Below are 19981 nucleotides of genomic sequence, written 5' to 3' on the forward strand. Positions count from 1 at the left end.
GATGGATTCAGTAGATATTGCAGAGGCAAAATTGGTGGAATTTGGTGACTGAGTGGTTTGAAGAGGTTGAAGGAGAGAGTGAGGCCAAGGTAAATGTGAAGTTTCTTTCTGAATTGGTTGATTAAGTGATGTCATTAAACAAGGCAGTAATGTCTTTAGAAAGTGTAAGCTTGGGGGAGATCATAAAAGTATGGAAGATGAGGTGCCTTTAACCATGCAGGAACAGATGTTTTTTGTCTAGTTGGAAATTTGATTCTAGACAAATTTGATTCTAGAAATTTGATTTGTTTGGAAACAAATGGGGAGTAAGGCATTGTGTTGGGAGTTCTCACCATCATATTTAAATTTTTAAAAATCATTCATTCATATGGTTATAAATGTACTAAATTATTTTTAAACATGACCTTTTTATTTCAATTTGAGCCAAAGATGTTGTACTTTACACAAATGTATAACCTCTGACATTGGATCGTTTATATGAAGTTATTTTCAATGATTAATAGAATTTGTAGAATATGGTAGCAGAATTATGGCAAAACAAAATTTACTTTTTGTAAACTTACTATTCCATTTTTGGGTCAAGCATACACTGAACACATTCACTTTCAGGGAAAATACTGAGAAGGGAAAAACAAGAATAAATTTAGCATGTTAGCTGTTAAAGGAGGCAGTTATGTGTCATGGTTAAGCTCACAGTTTCTGCAGCCAGACTGAGTTCTACCCACATACATAGAAAGTGTGACTTTGGCCACATTTTACTTAAACTCTCTGTGCCTCAGTTTACTCATGTGCAAAATGGGGAAATTGGTATTACACTTCTCATAGGGTTTTTGTAAGCATTGAATGAGTTAAACCCTGTTAAAGTGCTTTGAATAGTGTCTAGTATTGTTTTTTTTTTGGGGGGGTCAAATTTTTTTTATTTTGGCATATTATGGGGGTACAGATTTTAAGGTTTCAATAAATGCCTTTTCTCCCCCCCCCACAAGTCTGAGTTTCCAGCATGACCATCCCCCAGATGGTGCACATCTTATTCATTAGCAATCACTAAATGTAAGCTCTTACTAATATTGAAATTTTGTTTTTCACTCTCTATTTAGTCTTATTTTCTAAATTGCTGCTATTAACAGTTCCTGAGTGTTTTAAATATAATTTCTGTTATCTTTATGAACTTCTGAACATTGAAGAGAATGATTACAAACGAGAGATTTCTGGGAATTAAGTTCTGAACCAATCATGGATAAAACATAGAAATGCATCAAAAATGTAGTCATGTCTAAATATATAGAAGTGAAAACTTACCTTTCAATTTAGACACCTACTAATTTTTAGCTCAAAGTTGGGCGCCAGGAATGTAATAGGCTCCAAATTCTTCACAACTTTAAATCTTATTTCATTCATCTTGATTCTGAGCATGGTCAGTAGCAAATCAATAATTTACTCTGAACTCTGAACAGGAACAAGTAAATTACCACTCTTTTGATGTGTGGTGTACAGGTCAACAATATGTCATAAAAATTCTACATCAAAAGTTATAAAAGAAGAGAACTACCAAGCAAAAGGTGAATATAATTATTAACAATAATGATAAATCCCAGCAGATATATATGACCCCTGTAATGAGAAGAAGGCAACACCTCTGGAAGCAGAAAAGAATCTTACTCTTCCACCTGAGGTTTGTAAATTAAGGCTGTTCATCACTGCTCTTGAATTATAATGATCTAAATTTCACTTAAAATCTCTTCATTTAGAAATCATTATGCTGGTAGAAAGGCCAGAGAGAGAAATGCTTAATCTTTAACAATTTATTTATCCTCATCAAAATAGTTTTACCATCCTCAATTTTCAACCTTTTTCATTTGGGGTGGGGAGCTGGCAGAAGAGGACCAGATGTAGTTCTTGGTATTTGTATTTATTTGTAGGCTCCACCAGACTCACACAGCTCTTCTATGTTGGGCATGGTCCAGTCCTGTTCTAAATGTAGCTACCACTATCCTGTGCTGCTTGAAGTTCTCATGTTCTGGAGACTGGCCCATGGTTGGGACAGATTTCCTGGGCTCAGTAAAAGATATAGAAAAATATACCATTCTGTGGTCTAAGTGCCTGGACAAGACCCCAGTTAGCTTCACTCCTGGGAAGTAACCTTTGTGCAACTTTTAGCAAGGAAATCCACATTTCATGAGACTTCTTGGGGGCCGGTAGGTTCTTCAAAAGCATGGATCCCTTGGAAATTTGGAATGGAAAATTCAACCAAATTATAGAGCGTTATAGAGATTTAAAAAACATAATGTTGGCTATTCTCAGGAAATGTTGGATATTGCCAGTATTTATTTATATAAGGATTCAGAGTTCTCTAAGTCATGATTTAGCCTGCATAGTGCATAGGTGGGCTGGGATTTCTTAAATGCTACTGGTTTGATAGATATTTCCAGGTTGATACTATCATTATCAGCAGATTTGGCAAAATAGACTCATTTGCTTTTGATTAAAGAACTAAAATTGTATCATATCTATGAAAAATCTTTTGCTCTTCCTTGCTGTAAAAATACTTGAGGAAGTCCAATTTCAGTTAATTTGTACTTACACAGCTCTGATTGACTTCAGTACCAATCACTGGACTCTAGTAACAAAAATTGTTGTGTATTTGATATGTGGGATGAGAAATGAACAGACATGAATTAATTTTCTTTTATAATTTAATTACATAATTCAGCCTGCTTTAAATTGTTTGTTAACAAGGTATGACAATTTATATATTAAAAATAAACATTTATAATAAGAAACTGCCCACATACTTTATTTTAAGGATAATTACCCTTCATATACTCCATAACTCACCAACTTTGATGAAAGTGGCAGTGAGTTATTATCAGAAAGGCCTTAATAACTTCATCTTGCCACTGATGTCTTAAAATTATGGATCGTATGCAAGGCATAATAACTATTTCATTTTGATAGAAACTACATTTCTCTTCTCAAGTGGTCAGTAACTCACAGTTAAGAATTTAAAAAAATAGTGGCTTTGTATCTCTAGATTATATTTCCACTCACAATAGAGATAAAACGCCTTGCTTATATTTACGTAATTTTAAAAGTACAAAGAATGCTTACATATTACTTTTTAAAAAAGTATAGTGTAATCCTTTTTTTCGACACTACTGAGTAACATTATAACATCTGTATTATGGACCAGTGGTATTACATCTGGTTTTCAAGTTGATATGAAATTAAATATTGTGTTGGGGAGAGTAATAATTTTATCTGAAATATATTTCTTTGTTCTTATTCCATTTGGCTGGAATTCTTCCTGTTAAATAATTATTATTTAAACAGCAAAATTGTGAGTGTTGTGGTAGCATTATTAAAATACGTACATGTTACCTGGCAGTGAGAGATAAGAATGTGTTGATAGTCAAGGGAAACATATCAGCTGCAAAGACAGAGGTTTGGTGGTTAAATGTCCTAATGGTTGACACTCAAGGGCATAGACTAGAAGATACAGGGAAACAGGAAGAGTATTAATAGATAACATTGCCAAAGAGTGATGAACTTTGCTAGAGAAAAGTGGGCTAACACTTGCATTATTGGGAGTTTTGCCGTATGTCAGAAATATGAACAGTACTTTTATTTTTAACTTGGATCCTTAAAGCATACAATAAAAGAGAATAAAATAGCTCTTTTGCTGTTAAAAATTCAGTATAGAGACTGAATTTGCTGTTAAAAATTCAGTATAGAGACTGAATTTGATGATAATTGGTTTTTAAAAAATATGTTTATTGACAGTTGGAGTTTTTAAGAGCAAAACTTATCCAGCAATTCCATTTCTGAGTATATATCCAAAAGAATTGGGAGCAGGGATTCAAATAGATACTTGTATGCCAGTGTTTATTGCAGCCTTATTCATAATAGCCAAAAAGTAGAAACAACCAAAGTGTCCATCAACAGAAGAATGGCTAAAGAAAATGTGGAGTACACATACAATGATACAATGTAGCATCAGCATTAAAAAGGAATGAAATTCTGACACATACTATGACATGGATGAACCTTGAAGATGTTATGCTAAGTGAAATAAGCCAGACATGAAAGGATAAATATGGTACTAATATGTTTCCACTTACATGAGGTACCTTGAGCAGTCAAATTCATAGACAGAAAATAGAATGCTGGTTGCTAGGGTCTGGGAGGAAAAGGAATGGGAAGCTATTGTTTAGTGGGTGCAGAGTTTCAGTTTGGGAAGATAAAAAAATTCTGGAGATAGCTGTTAGTAATGATTTCACAACAATGTGAGTGTACTTAATGCCACTGAACTGCACACTTAAACATGGTTAAAATGGTAAATTTTATGTTATGTATATGTTGTTTTACTACAATAAAGGAAGCAAAACTTACTAAAATGGCCTTATGTATAACAGTAATAAAACACTTCTAGTTATTTAGAGAAGAAACTAATAAGAAAAATATAAGGGTTAGCTAATTATTCATACTGATAAATATTCAGTAGTTATCATTAGACTAAATTTGGGGAAAATACAGTTTCCTTACTTTGTATATGATCTGGGGAATGATTTGCCTATATTTTAAAAATATTTTCTTTTAGTACTTGACATAATTCTTGGAACATGGAAGATGCTCAATAAATATTTATTGATTGATATTTGTTTATTCAGAAAATTATAGTCATAGCTTCATATGCACAATAATCAGCTTAAATGTAACTCTTCAAGTCTACTTACATGCTCAGTGAAAATATAAAAAACATGGTATTTAAATTACAGATAATAAAAAAATGTCCTGTGCAATGCACTGGATTATGGGAACTAATGTATCATAACTATTATAAAATATAGCATGAATTTTTGTTGTTTATATAAAAACAGTTAACATTATCTGAGAAATGGGCAATTATCTTGGCTGAAAGATTGTCTCTAGGAATGATAGTATTATTACTCCCATAATATAAATCTACAAAGAAGTTTAGAGAGAACACAGTGGGGCTTGTGGCCATCTTAGTGCTTATTTTACAATGAAAGTAGGTTTCTCTAAGCCTCTGGTTCTTACCAGGGTGATTTGACTATTATCCTGGGAATAGATCTAAGTGTTAAGGTGAGAAACCTAGCCAAATAGTGTGGTATTGGGTTAAATATAGTTGTTTCATATGGTTGCTTTTGCCTGGTGAAGTGATGCCTCTCTCTTCATTTCTGTGGGCATCGAGTCAATTTTAGCCACTTACAGGAACACTATTTTCATTATTCTGAGCAGTGCTAGTTTCTAGTTATCAGAAACTGAACATCACCTGAATAAGAAGTTACAGTTTTATTTTTCTGAGCAATTATATTTTCCTCCATTGTTTTCTTGAATTATACTTGTTCCTTATGAAAAATTGGCAAATACAAAAAAGCACAATGAAGACAGTATTTTAAAAATTCCGCATTATTTTAGCACCCAGAGGTAATCACTGATACCATTTGTTTGTGCGTCAGCCATTCTCCTGTTCTGTTCATGCATATTGCACACCCACAGATACAAAACTATGAGACATAAAATTAAGAGAACTGAGCAATATTTTTCACTGAGCATTAGATAGTGAACATTTTCTCATGTCACTAAACGTTCTTTTACAGCTGCATTCTAAGTAGCTACATTGCATTTTATTTTATGCCTGTACCAGTTCTCTATTATTGCGATTGGAGAAAAATTTTTTGCTATTGTAAATGACACTATGATGAAAATATTTCTAGTTAATCTTTTGCTTGTCACTATTTTCTTAAAATAAATTCTTAGAAGTAAAATTAAGTAAAAGCATATAAACATTTAAAAGAGCGTTTAATACATATACGCCAAATTGTCCTTCAGAAAGGCCATGTGATGGTCTACATTTCTGTGGCAGTCTATAGGAGAACACCAGTTTTCCACCCCAAAATTATTCTTTTGGACTGCCAATTTGAGAAGTGAAAAGTGCTAATCATTCATTTTAATTTGCATTGGTGACTTGAGCATTTTTTATATAATTGTTGGGCATATATATTTCTACATGTCATGGCTACTCTGTTGATGTGTTCTTTTCCTTTAAATTTGTAGGATTTATTTATTTATTTATTTATTTATTTATTTATTTATTGAGACAGAATCTCACTCTGTTGCCCAGGCTAGAGTGCCGTGGCGTCAGCCTAGCTCACAGAAACCTCTAACTCCTGTGCTCAACCAATCCTTCTGCCTCAGCCTCCTGAGTAGCTGGCACTACAGGGATGCACCACCATGCCCGGCTAATTTTTTCTATATATTTTTAGCTGTCCAATTAATTTCTTTCTATTTTTAGTAGAGATGGGATCTCGCTCTTGCTCAGGCTGGTCTCGAACTCCTGAGCTCAAATGATCCACCCGCTTCGGCTGCCCAGAGTGCTAGGATTACAGGTGTGAGCCACCGCATCTGGCCTGTAAGATTTATTTATGTATTAAAGATATGAACCCAATTGTATGTGATTTCTTTAACAGCTACTTTTTCTGCACTGGATTTTTATGTTTGCGATGTTTTGCCAAGTGTTACAAGGAAAAAAATAAAAACAAAAACCTCTTCAGATAGCTAATTTAACTTTATTGGGGGTTGTTTCTGAAGACAAGATAGATATACTATAGTAAATTCCCTTCTTTCAACCCACGATAAGAAAAAACTTACCCTGTCAATCAATTAGTTGTAAAGCATTTAGTCTTATAATATTAATAGATAACTAGGTTACTTCAGACTGCTTGTTTCTAGGGTTTTCTCTAGGACATGCTAGAAGTGCTTTGAAGGGAAGTATAGCAGTAGGGAACGTTTTAATTTGGATCTGCACCATTACTCCAAATATCATTGGAACAGGACACCAATGGTCATTTTTACCCGGCAGTATGCAAACACTGAGAGAAGTAGGACCCACATTAATAAGGGTGATAGTAATAAGTTGGCTAGGAGTAGAGTTGTGCTTCTTACAGCAGAATGTTTGAGCAACTCTTCCATCTTTTTTTCCATGAACAGAGCCATTTATTGTTTTAGGGTTCTAATTTATATTTAAACATGGTATTTGCGGAATTTGGGGAATTCACTTCAGACATATGAAAGTTAACACTAATATGTGTGCATATGTGGATTTGTGTGTATGTTGAAGGGTATAGGAAGTGACAAAAGTAATACAAAATCATAATGTTAAGACAGATGTTAGAGGTAAATGATATCTTTATTGTCATAAATTGTTTTCCAATCCAATAGCAATCAAGGGATAAAGGAGGTTACTTCCAAAACAAACATTTACCAGGTTCCAGGAAATGAATCTATTTGTAGAAAAAGCACTTAGTAATTACACAAGCCTTTTTCTTCTTTATTTACCAAGCAATTGACTCTTAAGGTCGCTTTGGTTGCCTTGGGGCACTTGGTGTGCATTCTCTCAAGCTTTCAAAACCATATAATATTAATACATGGTAACCATTTGCCACTGACTGGCATTGTGAAGAGTTGGAATAGTGGCCGTGAACTAACAGGAAAGGTTGATGACAAATATCGTATTTGTAATTTGAAATTTATTCTCCATACTTTAGTGGCTTTAAATAGCTCCCTATTTAAAGAAACTCCACAAATTATAATTTTATCCAGTGAAGAATTTGTAACACATAATTACTATTTGTTTTCTTCCAAGTCAGAATACAGCTTCGCAGTTTTTGAGGCTCATGGTGTAATAGTTTCTCAGACTAATGGTTTGATTATGAGCAGGAAATGTGCTTTCTGTAACCATCTTATTGAAAAAAAAAGTGACACAAAAGAATCTCAAGTCATGCAGTACTCAAGTAGAGATCTGCCAAGGGAACTATAGTGCTAATCAAGTAATATTGGAATAATTTTTTTATTCCTCTAAAAAAAAAATCTCCCTTTTGGCATCATGGTTGGTTAGAAGTCTTGGGCCTCGTAGGCACAGAACACTCTACACCAAAATAATGTCTTAGTACTACTTTTTCCTTTCTTGCTTTAAAAATTATGTAAGATACTTTCTCCAAATGTGTGAAATTTTTTATAGAACACCTAAGATTCTTTGCATTTCATATTCCTGGAAAAAAATAGATACACATTTAAATAACCATATAAATTCGGTCCAAGGTATATAGGCTTTTTCATTTTTAATGTGTAAATCAAAACTTCGTATAAGTGGGAATCTTTAAAACTTTGGAACTATTGGAAAATAATCAACTAAAACAATTGTTTGTTAAGTGCTTGTTAGATATATACTTAATACATTTTAAGTATATTATGTACATATATTAAGTACAGTAAGTATTGGTTTATTTTAAAGCTCTGGTAGCAGTGATATAGAAATATCCTTTCTCATTTTTAAAACTGAACCGTAAAAGATTTTAAAAGAATTTTGAAAACATTAAATGCTTTTAAGTAATTATAGCAACACTTTTACTCTGGATTTACATACATAATTAATTTATCAGTTTTATAGAGTGATCAGAGTTAGAGAAGATTATTTTTACATTTAGATTAAAAAGCTTTTAAATTCAGCAATACGTGAAACATATATTGAATATATCGTGTTATATTTACCAGAGTATTTCTGGTTTAATAAATTAAATACATATTTCTTTCTTTCTCCCTCTTTCTCTTTTTTTTTTTTTTTTGAGACAGAGTCTCACTTTGTTGCCCAGGCTAGAGTGAGTGCCGTGGCGTCAGCCTAGCTCACAGCAACCTCAAACTCCTGGGCTCGAGCGATCCTTCTGCCTCAGCCTCCCGAGTAGCTGGGACTACAGGCACGTGCCACCATGCCCGGCTAATTTTTTGTATATATATTAGTTGGCCAATTAATTTCTATTTATAGTAGAGACCGGGTCTTGCTCTTGCTCAGGCTGGTTTTGAACTCCTGACCTCGAGCAATCCACCCGCCTCGGCCTCCCAGAGAGCTAGGATTACAGGCGTGAGCCACCGCGCCTGGCCTCTTTCTCTTTTTTTTAAAATACATTGAGCATATTCATATAACTGCTGATCTCTTTACTGGGGAATTTTAAATACAATTTATTTCTTTAATACTTCTGAATTGAAAATATACTTGAAGTGGTTTATTTATCTTTGGCAAGTTACCCCTTGAGAGTCTGACTTTCTATTTTGTAAAGCTAATTTAAATAATTATTTAAACATGAATAAGTTACTGGTTATCTTCTCCTTTTCTTACACTGAAGGGTCAGCATAATGATGTTTGGGTCCCACTGAGGTGAGAGAGGGAGGTATGATTTAGACAAGTGGTAACTTCTTTTCCTGGAAGGAATTAGCAGAAGTCAGTTCTTACTGATTTAGATATGTTTTTGATCAGCTGCAGGTAGGAACTGTTAAATCCAGTGGCAAACAAATAATTTCAAGCATTTTTTAAGAAGTGATTGAATGAGGGAGATTTTTCTTTCCTACTTTAAAATTAGAGAGAAGATATTAGTATTACTGAATTACCACATTCTTCCTAATCTGTATTATTTTCAGTGTAGACTTTTTTTTTTTTTTTTTTTTTTTTTTTTTTTTTTTTTTTTTTTTTTTTAAGACTAGTCAAGTGCAGTAGTGAGGAGGGGGGAAAGTAGTAGAACAAGGAGTTCAATCTGTAACTGACTGTGAACAATCACGTGAGATAACTCACTACCTTCGGACCAGCCTTCAGTGTAGACTTTTAAGGAAGATTTTATTTTTTTAGAAAACTGAAAGCAGTCTGATTTAATATGAAATTTTGTGATATTTACATTTATGCCAATTCTACCACCAAAAAATTATTGCATGTATAAATTAAATAAAGGTTATAAGCCTAAACATATATGTCTTTTGAACATGTAAAATGTGACTGTGAAAATTCTGATGTGAATTTTGTGTTTGATGACTGCATATTTCAAAATTTGACATCATCTTTCATGAAATTCACACGTCCTGTTTCCATTGTGCCGTTTACTGAGGTTATTTGGCTTTCCTTAATACTAAACAAGTTTGTGTTGGTTGCTCCAAAGATTGACAAATAAAAGAAGATACAGAAACGTGGTTAGAAAGGGAGATGAGTTATCTTGCTCTGATCCTTTTCTGTTTCCCCTTTCTGCTGCTTTCTCAGCAAACGCTTAGACAAAACTCAAAATTTGTTATTGAGATTTTTGAGGGAATCAAATGAGACAAAAAGAAAAGTTTTAAACTGCTGTCTAACCGCCAATATTGGCAATGCTCAGTTTTGAGTGCCATTAACAGTTTAAAAGTGCTTATCAGAGCAAGTCTTACTGCTTGAATTTGTGTGTACAGATTGCTGTTAGTGTTGTTAGTACCTATTTCGTTATCAGCCTTCCTAGCTAATTTCCTTGTTTATTAACTAAATGGTTTTCTTAATGGCTACCCTTTTGACAAATGAAGAAATCTTAGCTGCTCTGAGAGCGAAAACCAAAATTAAAAACTCCCAATGAAAGGGCTGAGAAACATCTGTATTCATACTGTTGTCATGGTGTTAGCGTGAGGGAAAATCTGGTGAGTGACTTTGATTCTTGACTGAAAGTCACAAAAATATGCATCATTTGGTCTTCATCCATAAAACAAATAGCAACTGCTGCCAGTTAAAGTAAGGATTCAAATTCCTTTGTTTTAGGTGTGGAAAAGAGAATCTTTCTAACCTTATCATTAGAGAGTTAATTTTTCCCCGAAATATTTTCGAATCTCCTTTTTGACAGAAGCATTTTGTTGGAGCTCATAGTTTATTAACCATGAGTTATTTTGTTTAGTTTATACTTGAAGATTTAGAGGCCTACAATATTGTGTTTAAAGAAGAAATGTCTTATTATTAAATGATCAAATGAATCTGAATACCCATTGGCATCAGCAGAAACTCCCATGATCTGGTGATAGATTTTGGATTAGGGCCCTTGGAAGGGATGCTGGACATTTATATCAGGTGTTAGTTTCAGATTTCTTACCAACCAGTTTAGATTGGTCCAACTCAACGAGGCCAACACCAGCAGAGCTGGAACCCTCTGTAGCCATGACCTTCATGAAGTCAGCCTCCAAGGCTCATCCTCAATCGAATCTTATAGATGTATCTCTGCCTCTGCAATCATTGAATCTGACATGGTACCAAAACGTTTATTTATCCACCAGATGTCATGCCAGAGTTTAGGCAGTGAGACTGGGTATTTGCAGTTCCAGATAGCAGAAAGCTACCTTTCAAGTAAGGCAAAAAAAAAAAAAAAAAAAAATTGAACTAACCACAGTCAGCCAAATAAATTAGAGAAAATTGTGACAGAAAAAGCCTTTGTCTGGATTGCATCCTTTCACTTAATTCTTGCACTTTTGCCTCCTTCATTTTCTTTCCTTTGGTTGCCCATCACACTCAGGACCTCACATTCCCTCATTTTCCACGAGAGAAGCTGTAAGTTTCCTGTCTTGAAACTCAATTGTCTGTTGTCTGTATAAACTGTGAGCAAGTTACTTAACTTCTCGGTGCCTTGCTTTTCTTATTTGTAAAATGGTGGCAGATAATTGCACATATCATAAAGTTGTTATGAGGATTGAATGCATTAGGTGTGTCAAGCATGTAACTTAGTACCTTGTTGCACAAAGTGCCAAGTGACCAGGGATGTAATAATTGCTAATAGAACCTACTAATAGAATAATGATAGAGAGCCACACATTTCATTGTCAATTTCAAAATGTTAAGTGAGACAGAGTTGTGAATTCTTTTGAATGTGCAACAGCACAAGGGCTGGTGTTTTGCTTCTGTGCAAATAGACTTGTAGAGTGCCTTAAAGATCCAAAAGGATGGTTGGGTCATTCTCCAGAGACCACTAGCATAAGAGAGAATGTTCTTAGAATCGCAGAAATAGTGTCTCTTAATTTTATTGGAAAAGGAGACAACAATAAACATACAGTGTTGAGCTGGTTGATTATTTTATAACTTTCATTTCTTTCATAGTAGACATGGTGCTTTTTAAATCCGATGTGAATGTTCTAAATTCTATGGCCATTATTAAATATATTATTTCAAATTAATATCTGGCATGGTTGAATGTATTTATTTTTGAGACATCATATTTTTATACATTTAGAATATAAACATACCCGTTTTACTTTGAGAATACCTTATGCAAAATAATTTTGAAGGACATTTTATTTCATAGTATGCATTTTCAGCAGGTGGCTAATGGCTTTTGACCTGCTGTAGGCGAATACAAAACTGAATGTCAAACAGAATATGTTTTTAAAAGCTGCATTTTCATTTTGCATAATGAAGCACAGTAATATTATTTTGAGATTGCCTTGAATATTTTTCGAAATAGTTATTGATAGAGATGTGTCAACTTGGTAGGAGAAGGAAGAGAAAATTTCAGTGCTCCAGCATTTAGGTTTTAAGAATATTTAAATATATTCAGAATGCTAAATATAAATATTTTAATAAGTAATATAATATCTGTTTATATTTAAAAGCCATGTAAAGTACATGGTATCAGACTTTCACCTTTCCCATATGTTTGGGCCATTGTTACAAAAAAATCCCCACATATTTTAATTCACTCACTTTCCTCTTTAGTAATTTCCATTTTCTCTTGAAATTTATGTATTATATTCCATGGCCTATTTTTACACAAACTTTACACATACTACAGAATAATTCTCAATTTTCTTGTGAAAATAGACCACAATATATACTATTATGACACAGATTGCTCTGGGATCTAGGATTAATGATTTTATATCATTGCCAATGTTAGTTAAGTTTTGGCATAAGTTTTTATAAAACAGTTTTTACAATTATGTACTACACTGAATAACATTTGAGTTTATACTTAGGTAAATTTTTAAAGATGAAGATGTGCATGCAGCTTGATTAATGACCAAAGAATCTTGAGATGTGGATGATATGAGAAAATGTCAATAACAGAGTTATATTTCTTATACTCTACATATTAGAGCTGGCATTTTGCCATTGAATTGTCTGATGAGGAAGGAATATTGTGTGTGAGCTTTGCATTTAAGGCATAATTTCTGAAGCTGAGTTCTAATTTTGTTTATTCCCTTAGGTAATTACTGGTTTTCAGCATGCAAAGGAAATATATTACTGGATTTTTTTTAATGGCTAAACTTGTATAGTAGATGTCCTTTCTTTAAATTTAGGCACTAGAAATTCCCCCACATCAAAGTAGCTTGTGATTCTCATTTGTGGCTAGAGAGTTAATCATCTTTTCAATAATGCTTTGAAGTTAGCTTTGCTTCCTTTTTTTTTTTTCTTCACTCAGCATGGGTTCATGAATAAAACTAACCAGTCTGATAGGTAGTATAGTGTATTATTGCTCTTGCCTATGGCTTTTGCTAATAAAAAATTCCAATTCTGGTTAGTTTGCTGGAAACAAATTGGTAAAGTATAAGATATACTTTCTCCCTATTATGAAGCCCTCCCACAGAAAATCGATAGGAAAGAAAGCATGGTAGGTGGGAGGAAAAGATGGTAATTCAGGATTAAGTATATTTTAGCTTTTCTCTGTGTGTTGTGTTTAGTCTGTAACCTGTATGATTTTTTACTGCCTTAGAATCCTTATAATTAAAATTCATATTATTTAAAGACAGAATTCCTAGAAATTCTTATTCATTAAAGTATATGAAGCTGCTGTTGTGTGGATGAAATAACAATAACAGGAATGGCAGTAACTTAATTTGAGAATGTGTGTGTGTGTGTGTGTGTGTGTGTGTGTGTGTGTGTGTGTGTGTGTGTTTAAAAGCAGCTAGATGAGAAGCTCTCAACTAAAGGATAGGGGAGGTGATACAACCATTGCCAAAATAACTTGGAATTCTGATGGTTGCTAAAATTATGTCATCTTGCTTATAAGATTACTTAATCACTAAATCATATAGGATTTGGCATTTGTTAACAAATAGGCTGTTTTGCACTGATGGCAACGTGGGAAAGAATTGTGCCCGGATGCTTGCTTCAAAAATGCGACATGTGAATTTAGAAACGAGAGAACATGCCAGAACTAGAGTGATGATTGTACAAGACATTCCATATCCCAGCCAGCTATACCAGGCTCAGCTGTAAAGGCCCTCAAAATGCAGTTAGGGGAATACAAAGAAGGAGCCTATTTTTGCAAATTTTCATGCATATATCACAGTGGATGGAAGCATGATATCTAGAGTTAGATACACCCAGATTTGGATCTCAGTTTTAACCATGTTTGAAGGCTGGTCACTTTGGGCAGATAAATTATTCTCTCTGATCTTCAGATTTAACTATAAAATAGTTACAGTAATGGTATCTGATTTATACCATTATTGTGAGACGTAAGTACCAAAATTAAACTGATAGAGAACAAAACTGCCAGTTCCAAAGCCTTGGAAATCTTTATATTTGGTGCATCTTGCATATAATAAAACACATTGTTACACAGGCTCATACTTGGCCTCAGAATCCTTCTCAACACAGAGCACCAGTAAGTCCCTACTATTGCTTAGCAGTTGGCACTGAACGTGAAACATATTTGCTTTTCCTCAGCTAATCTAACCCTACCTATGGTTTCTCTTCTCTCTATTTTGCCGACAGCCTCCCTAAAGCAAATTATCAGTTCAGTTACTTGGAAAGGTGGGGATGGAGAAATTGGTTATCCGTAATCATAATGTTCAGGCACTGTGTTGGTTGCTTTACAGAGATTTGTGTCAAGTAGTGACTCCGAAATTTACATTTCTAGTCTTATCTTCTATCCCAAGCACCATTGGTGCATTTATTTATTTGGCTTCTTCACTCAACTGTCTAGCAGGATCTAAACTTCCTGTGTTCACCACTCCTTGTACTCTCAGCCATGCTGGGCTTCAGTATGCTCCTTGAACATTCTAAGCTCACTTCTGTCTTGAGACCTTTGTTCTCACTGATTTCTACGCCTGGAAGCCTCTGTCTTTATTTTATGCATCTTGCTCCTTCTCCTTATTCCAATGTCATTTCTTCTGAGACAGAGGTTTCTCTCTGACAACTGTATCTAAATCATCCACCCATTCAGGCTGTCTCTTCTCTCTTTATCTTGTGATGTGGTTCTTCAAGAGCCCTTTTCCACATATACAAAATAGTCACTTATTTCTTTAATTGTCCATCATCTTCTCTCCCCATACCAAAATGCAAGTTCTCTGAGAGCAGTGGCCTTGTCTAACTCATTCAACACAGGTCTTCCCAGCACCAGAAACAGTGCCTGGCTCACAGAATTGCTCTCCACGACCTTTGAAGGTGTGATTTCTTTCCTTAATTTTATAGATGATAAAAGCAAGGCCCAGGGAGGTTAAGTAGGTTTTCCAAGATCACAGAGGTTGGAAGTGGCAGAGCCAGGAATTAGATCGAATGCCATGCTCTAAGGAAACTGCAGCATTGCCTCTTCCTCCACAACTGAAGGTCAGGGACATCAATGGGAGGGAGGGGGCTGGCAGTCATTGTTTACACAGCGTTGCCAGACAAGAGCTGGTCCTGACTGCTTTATACTGTAGTATCCTTGGTTTACCCTCTCTTCCCTTTTCCTTTTAGACTCTGTGCCCAAGACACGCATGATTAATATTTTACAAGAATGCATTCAATCCCTTACTGCTTGGGAAAAACAATGAAACACTGGATTTTAAAGAAACTCCCAAAGGGCTAGAATCCTTAGTTTGGAACTCAGATGGAATTTTTCCATCCGGCTTGGGTTCTTCCTTTTTATATAGTTGCTGTTTTCTGAGCATTTCTTACTTGACAAGGGTTACAGCTAAAGCTTTCTTTCTGTGAATTTGTATTAATAACACAGACATTGCTTTGGTTTTAACTGGCTTATGCAGTGCTTGGCCCTTTTTGACTGGAAGGTTCCACTCTGCACTCCTCACCCCCCCCCCCCAGCTGTGTGCTATTGACGCGGAGCTATTTATAGTGTGTAGAATAAAACGGAGTTTCTTGTCATTTATGTCATTCAAATTTATAAATTATGTTTCAGCTTTTTGGAAAAGAGGAAACCAGAGAGGTTGATTAAAATGGGATAATCTACTGCATAGTAAATCACACCCAGCAGATTACAGAGGGAGTAATTATTGGTGCTTTTTTTACTCTGGGACATTTGGTGTATGTGGCTGCATTTGACCTTTTAGAAGCTATTGACATCATTTGGGAACTGCCAGTAAACCTGCCTTAATCGGTTAAACAGAAGGAATCTTAGCATTGTGGAACTGACTGGTTGATTAATTTAAATCCAAACACAGTCCTGTCTGAATGCCCTTTGCGAGACCTGTGCACAGAAAAGCCTTGCTTTATGCAGAAGCGTTCCAACCTGCATCCTGCTGTCAAAGTCTTTCGGCTCTGTTGGTCTTCTCAGGCTGTAGGCATCATCCTTATTCCCTCTTATCCTTCCTTGTATTTCACGAAAACAATATCTATGGCCAGCTTCACGTAAATGCTCTACATTTCCCTCAAAGTTCTCTATCTGTATCCTAGGGAAAAGGTATTTTAAACTCCACTAATTGAGAGACTAAAATGGGAACTTATCTTAAACTAGCCTCTTTAGAAAAAGTGTATTAGAACTTAATCCAGCCCTTCCTGTGGGAATTATAATCAAAATTAAAATCATGAAATGTTGAAGTAAGTTTTTGGTATTAGAGTAAGCCGTCATCTCTAATTCCTTTGACTTTTAGATTCAAAACATCGAAGGCTTTTTAATTTGTGTTTAGTTTTGGGAAAACATTAAAGTTAATTGAGTTCACAGTTAGCATAAGTATATAGTTCTGGACCTTTAAATGAAAGCAAAATTAACATTCTTTAAGGATAAAACTTTGAGTAGCTTCAGTCTTTTATATGAACTGAGAAACATACCCATGCATTGGGCACTTTGCTGGGTTTGGCTGCAGAAAAGGCCAGACATTTATGCGGCAGAAACAAATAATTGCTATAGAACACTTTCATGGCACACAGCACATTAGACTGGAGGAGACCAGTATCCTCATTTTAAACAAACAAACAAAAAAACATGAGGTCCCAGTTAATTACTCAAATTTTTAAGGGCCTTTACTTGGCCAATTGCTGCTTCTTCATCTCCCAATTATAATCCTTTTCCAAATACAACACTGTTCCAGAACACAGATATGAAACCTCTCAAAGAAGTTTTCCAATTCTCTGTGGTTTTATTATTTTTAATTACAATAACTACTGTTTATGGAGTGCTTGTGATATGCCAGTACATTCTGCATAATCTTTGTCTTCCTAACTACAATATGAGGTAGTACTATTGTTCTTCCCTTTTTAAAAATGAGGGAGTAGTATTTAGAAAAGTCATGGACTTGCCCAGAGTAATGGAACCAGTGAGACAGGATTTTTTTTTTTTCCTTTTGAGAAGGTAAGGTGGTAGCTAAACGTAGGGAGGAGAAATGGTAAGAGATGTTTCTCCCAAGCCTCATAAGTTGCCCTAAGAATGTTAGGATGAGGTGAGTGGCTATGCCAAAGGTCATGAGTAAGGAAGAAAAATTAAGAATTAAGCCCATTCCAGCCTTGATTCTTTTTTTTTTTTTTTTTTTTTTTTGAGACAGAGTCTCACTTTGTTGCCCAGGCTAGAGTGAGTGCCGTGGCGTCAGCCTAGCTCACAGCAACCTCAAACTCCTGGGCTCAAGCAATCCTTCTGCCTCAGCCTCCCAAGTACCTGGGACTACAGGCATGCGCCACCATGCCTGGCTAATTTTTTCTATATATATCAGTTGGCCAATTAATTTCTTTCTATTTATAGTAGAGACGGGGTCTCACTCTTGCTCAGGCTGGTTTTGGACTCCTGACCTCGACCAATCCGCCCGCCTCGGCCTCCCAGAGTGCTAGGATTACAGGCGTGAGCCACCGCGCCCAGCCCAGCCTTGATTCTTAAGAAGCAGTGGATTCTCTGTGAGGGGGGAAGAGAGTACCTCCTTTCTGGCTGCATGAGAAGCAGATGTCCAGGTAAGAAGCATATTGGGGAATTGGGGAACCTAGAAACTATGTGCTGCAGGAGAAATCACAGCTTCATTTGTACCTCTGTTTTTTATTTTCATTTCTAAAAGTGAAATTCTCATTTCTACCTTAACCTACCACACTGGGTTGTTTAAAAGATTAAGTGAGAGAATTTAATCTTAAGCAGCTCAGAAAATGAAAAACATTAGGATTTAATAAATTTTGTGTTTATTTATTGAACTAATGACAATTGCAAGGCATAGTGCTATATAGGGAATAAGAGGTGAACACAGACTGTGTCTCTACCTCTCAGAAGATTAAAAAAGTAGTAAAATAAGATACACGATAATAACTATGCAATAGAGTGTTTTAAGTACAGTCATCAAGGTAGAAAACACTGGAAGTTCTGAGGATGAACTGCATTCTGATGGAAGAGGTGGGTCTTGAAGGACTATAGGGAAGAGAAACAGGAGAAATGTGGGGTTGCCTGGTGTGGATGGGAGGTAGGTAAGTGTGGAATTCCAGGGGGAGGAAATAGTAAGAACAAAGGGAGGAGGGAAAGTAAGGGGACATAATAGTATCTGATTGTCTAATTGGCTGTTGCTCAAGGTGGTGGGAGGTAGGTCTGGGAAAGATGTGAAATCTGCACTTGATTCAGTGGCCCCCATGGCAAGCCTTTTAGGATTTTGGAGTTTGGTGGTAAACTGGTCAAGGTGATGTTTTATGGAGACTCATCAAGGACAAAGCAATGCATAGATAGATTAAAAAGGTGAGACACTGAAGTCGGGGAGACCCTTAGGAGGCCAGAGCATGACATGACTCAGAGAAGACCTAAACTAGAGAGGCAACAAACAGGAGACAGATCAGTGAAATCTGGCCACTGACAGGATTTAAAAGTTATGAGGAGTTATGACCCCTTTGCCACTGGATGTTCTTGTGATACTTTTTCATTAAATCAATATGAATTTGTTTTAATTAACAGATTGAAACCCAGTTGCTCATAACGAAGTTCCATATACCACTGTCATTTTTCAGTCCCTGCAACATGCTTAACTGGAATTAGGAAAAGTGTTCTATTAAGAGCAGAGGAGCTAAGAGTATTGCTCATCTGGGCTGGAAGTTCAGCATAAATTTTGACGCAAAGCTAGTTTAGGATTAAGGGTGTTTTGCTTTATCTTCCAAGAAGTGATTTGAGGGAAGTAACAGAGTGGCTGCTGTAGCTGACTAGTCAGGACTTCAGAAATCTGGGCCAAATATCTCCTCAGAAGTGGAACTTTAACCCCTATTTGCTTCTGAATTGGCATTTGCCAGCATGAATTCACTTAGTTTAAGAAACAAGTTAGGTTCAGGGTCTTGTTGAATCCCAGACTTCAATTTAAGGATTAAAGTGGTTGCCTGGGAGTTAGATGAGATTTATAATACTTTGATAGTCAATGGGGTGAATTTCTTTGGGAAATATGCTGTCTTTTTATATTATTTTCCCTCTCGTGAAAGGGCATTTAACCTTCTAACTTTTGTTTTCTTTCTGTTTGAGAAATGATACTACTGTTTAGATATCTGTGAAGCCTTAGGATCCTCTTGGAAAAGAAGGGGATTTTCTGATTTAGGACAGATAAAATGAGATACACAGTTATCCAGCCAGATCATGGGAAAGCTCAGTGGGGCTGGTAATTGGGTAGATTTTTCCCCTGCTCCCAGCTCTGCTTCTAACCTCTGGACCTTGTGCTTTCTGTGGGTGGCCCTAACGTGGGTGTGTACTTCACAGGGCCTCTCTGTTGCTATCTTTGACAATGAAAAGAAATGAGGTAATTTTTGCTGGAAGTTATCAATTCAGGAAAGAGTTTATGATCTTTTCTAAGAAGGTGGTGAGATTACACTGATTAAAAAATTTAGTGGAGTGGCAAGAGGAAATAGAACACCTATTAGAATATGATACTTTGAGTTGTTTTTGTAGATTAAAAGGAGAATAAAAACTAAATGAGGCCTAGAATTAGGGAATGGAAGTTGGGGAAATTAGACCTCTTTTCTCTAAAACAAACATCTCTACCAATCCAT

The 19981-nt window shown here is 35.5% G+C and overlaps 1 protein-coding gene and 1 pseudogene across 15 annotated transcripts in view; one reads left to right on the top strand and one right to left on the bottom strand.

Moving 5' to 3' along the window:
• PAM (peptidylglycine alpha-amidating monooxygenase) overlaps positions 1 to 19981 on the top strand; it is a 269177-nt gene that overhangs the window by 26196 nt on the left and 223000 nt on the right. The window contains exon 1 of one of the 15 annotated variants that reach the window (XM_076008208.1): positions 17743 to 17935. The exons of the other annotated variants lie outside the window; for them this stretch is intronic. The gene's annotated coding sequence lies outside the window, so the exon portion shown is untranslated. Of the gene's footprint in view, positions 1 to 17742; positions 17936 to 19981 lie in introns of those variants that run through there. 15 annotated transcript variants of the gene reach the window in all.
• Positions 1 to 19981, bottom strand: part of LOC105876442 (ATP-binding cassette sub-family F member 2-like) — a 59889-nt pseudogene that overhangs the window by 25267 nt on the left and 14641 nt on the right.

Source organism: Microcebus murinus, chromosome 11 (assembly GCF_040939455.1).
Source record: "Microcebus murinus isolate Inina chromosome 11, M.murinus_Inina_mat1.0, whole genome shotgun sequence".
Taxonomy (NCBI): domain Eukaryota; kingdom Metazoa; phylum Chordata; class Mammalia; order Primates; family Cheirogaleidae; genus Microcebus; species Microcebus murinus.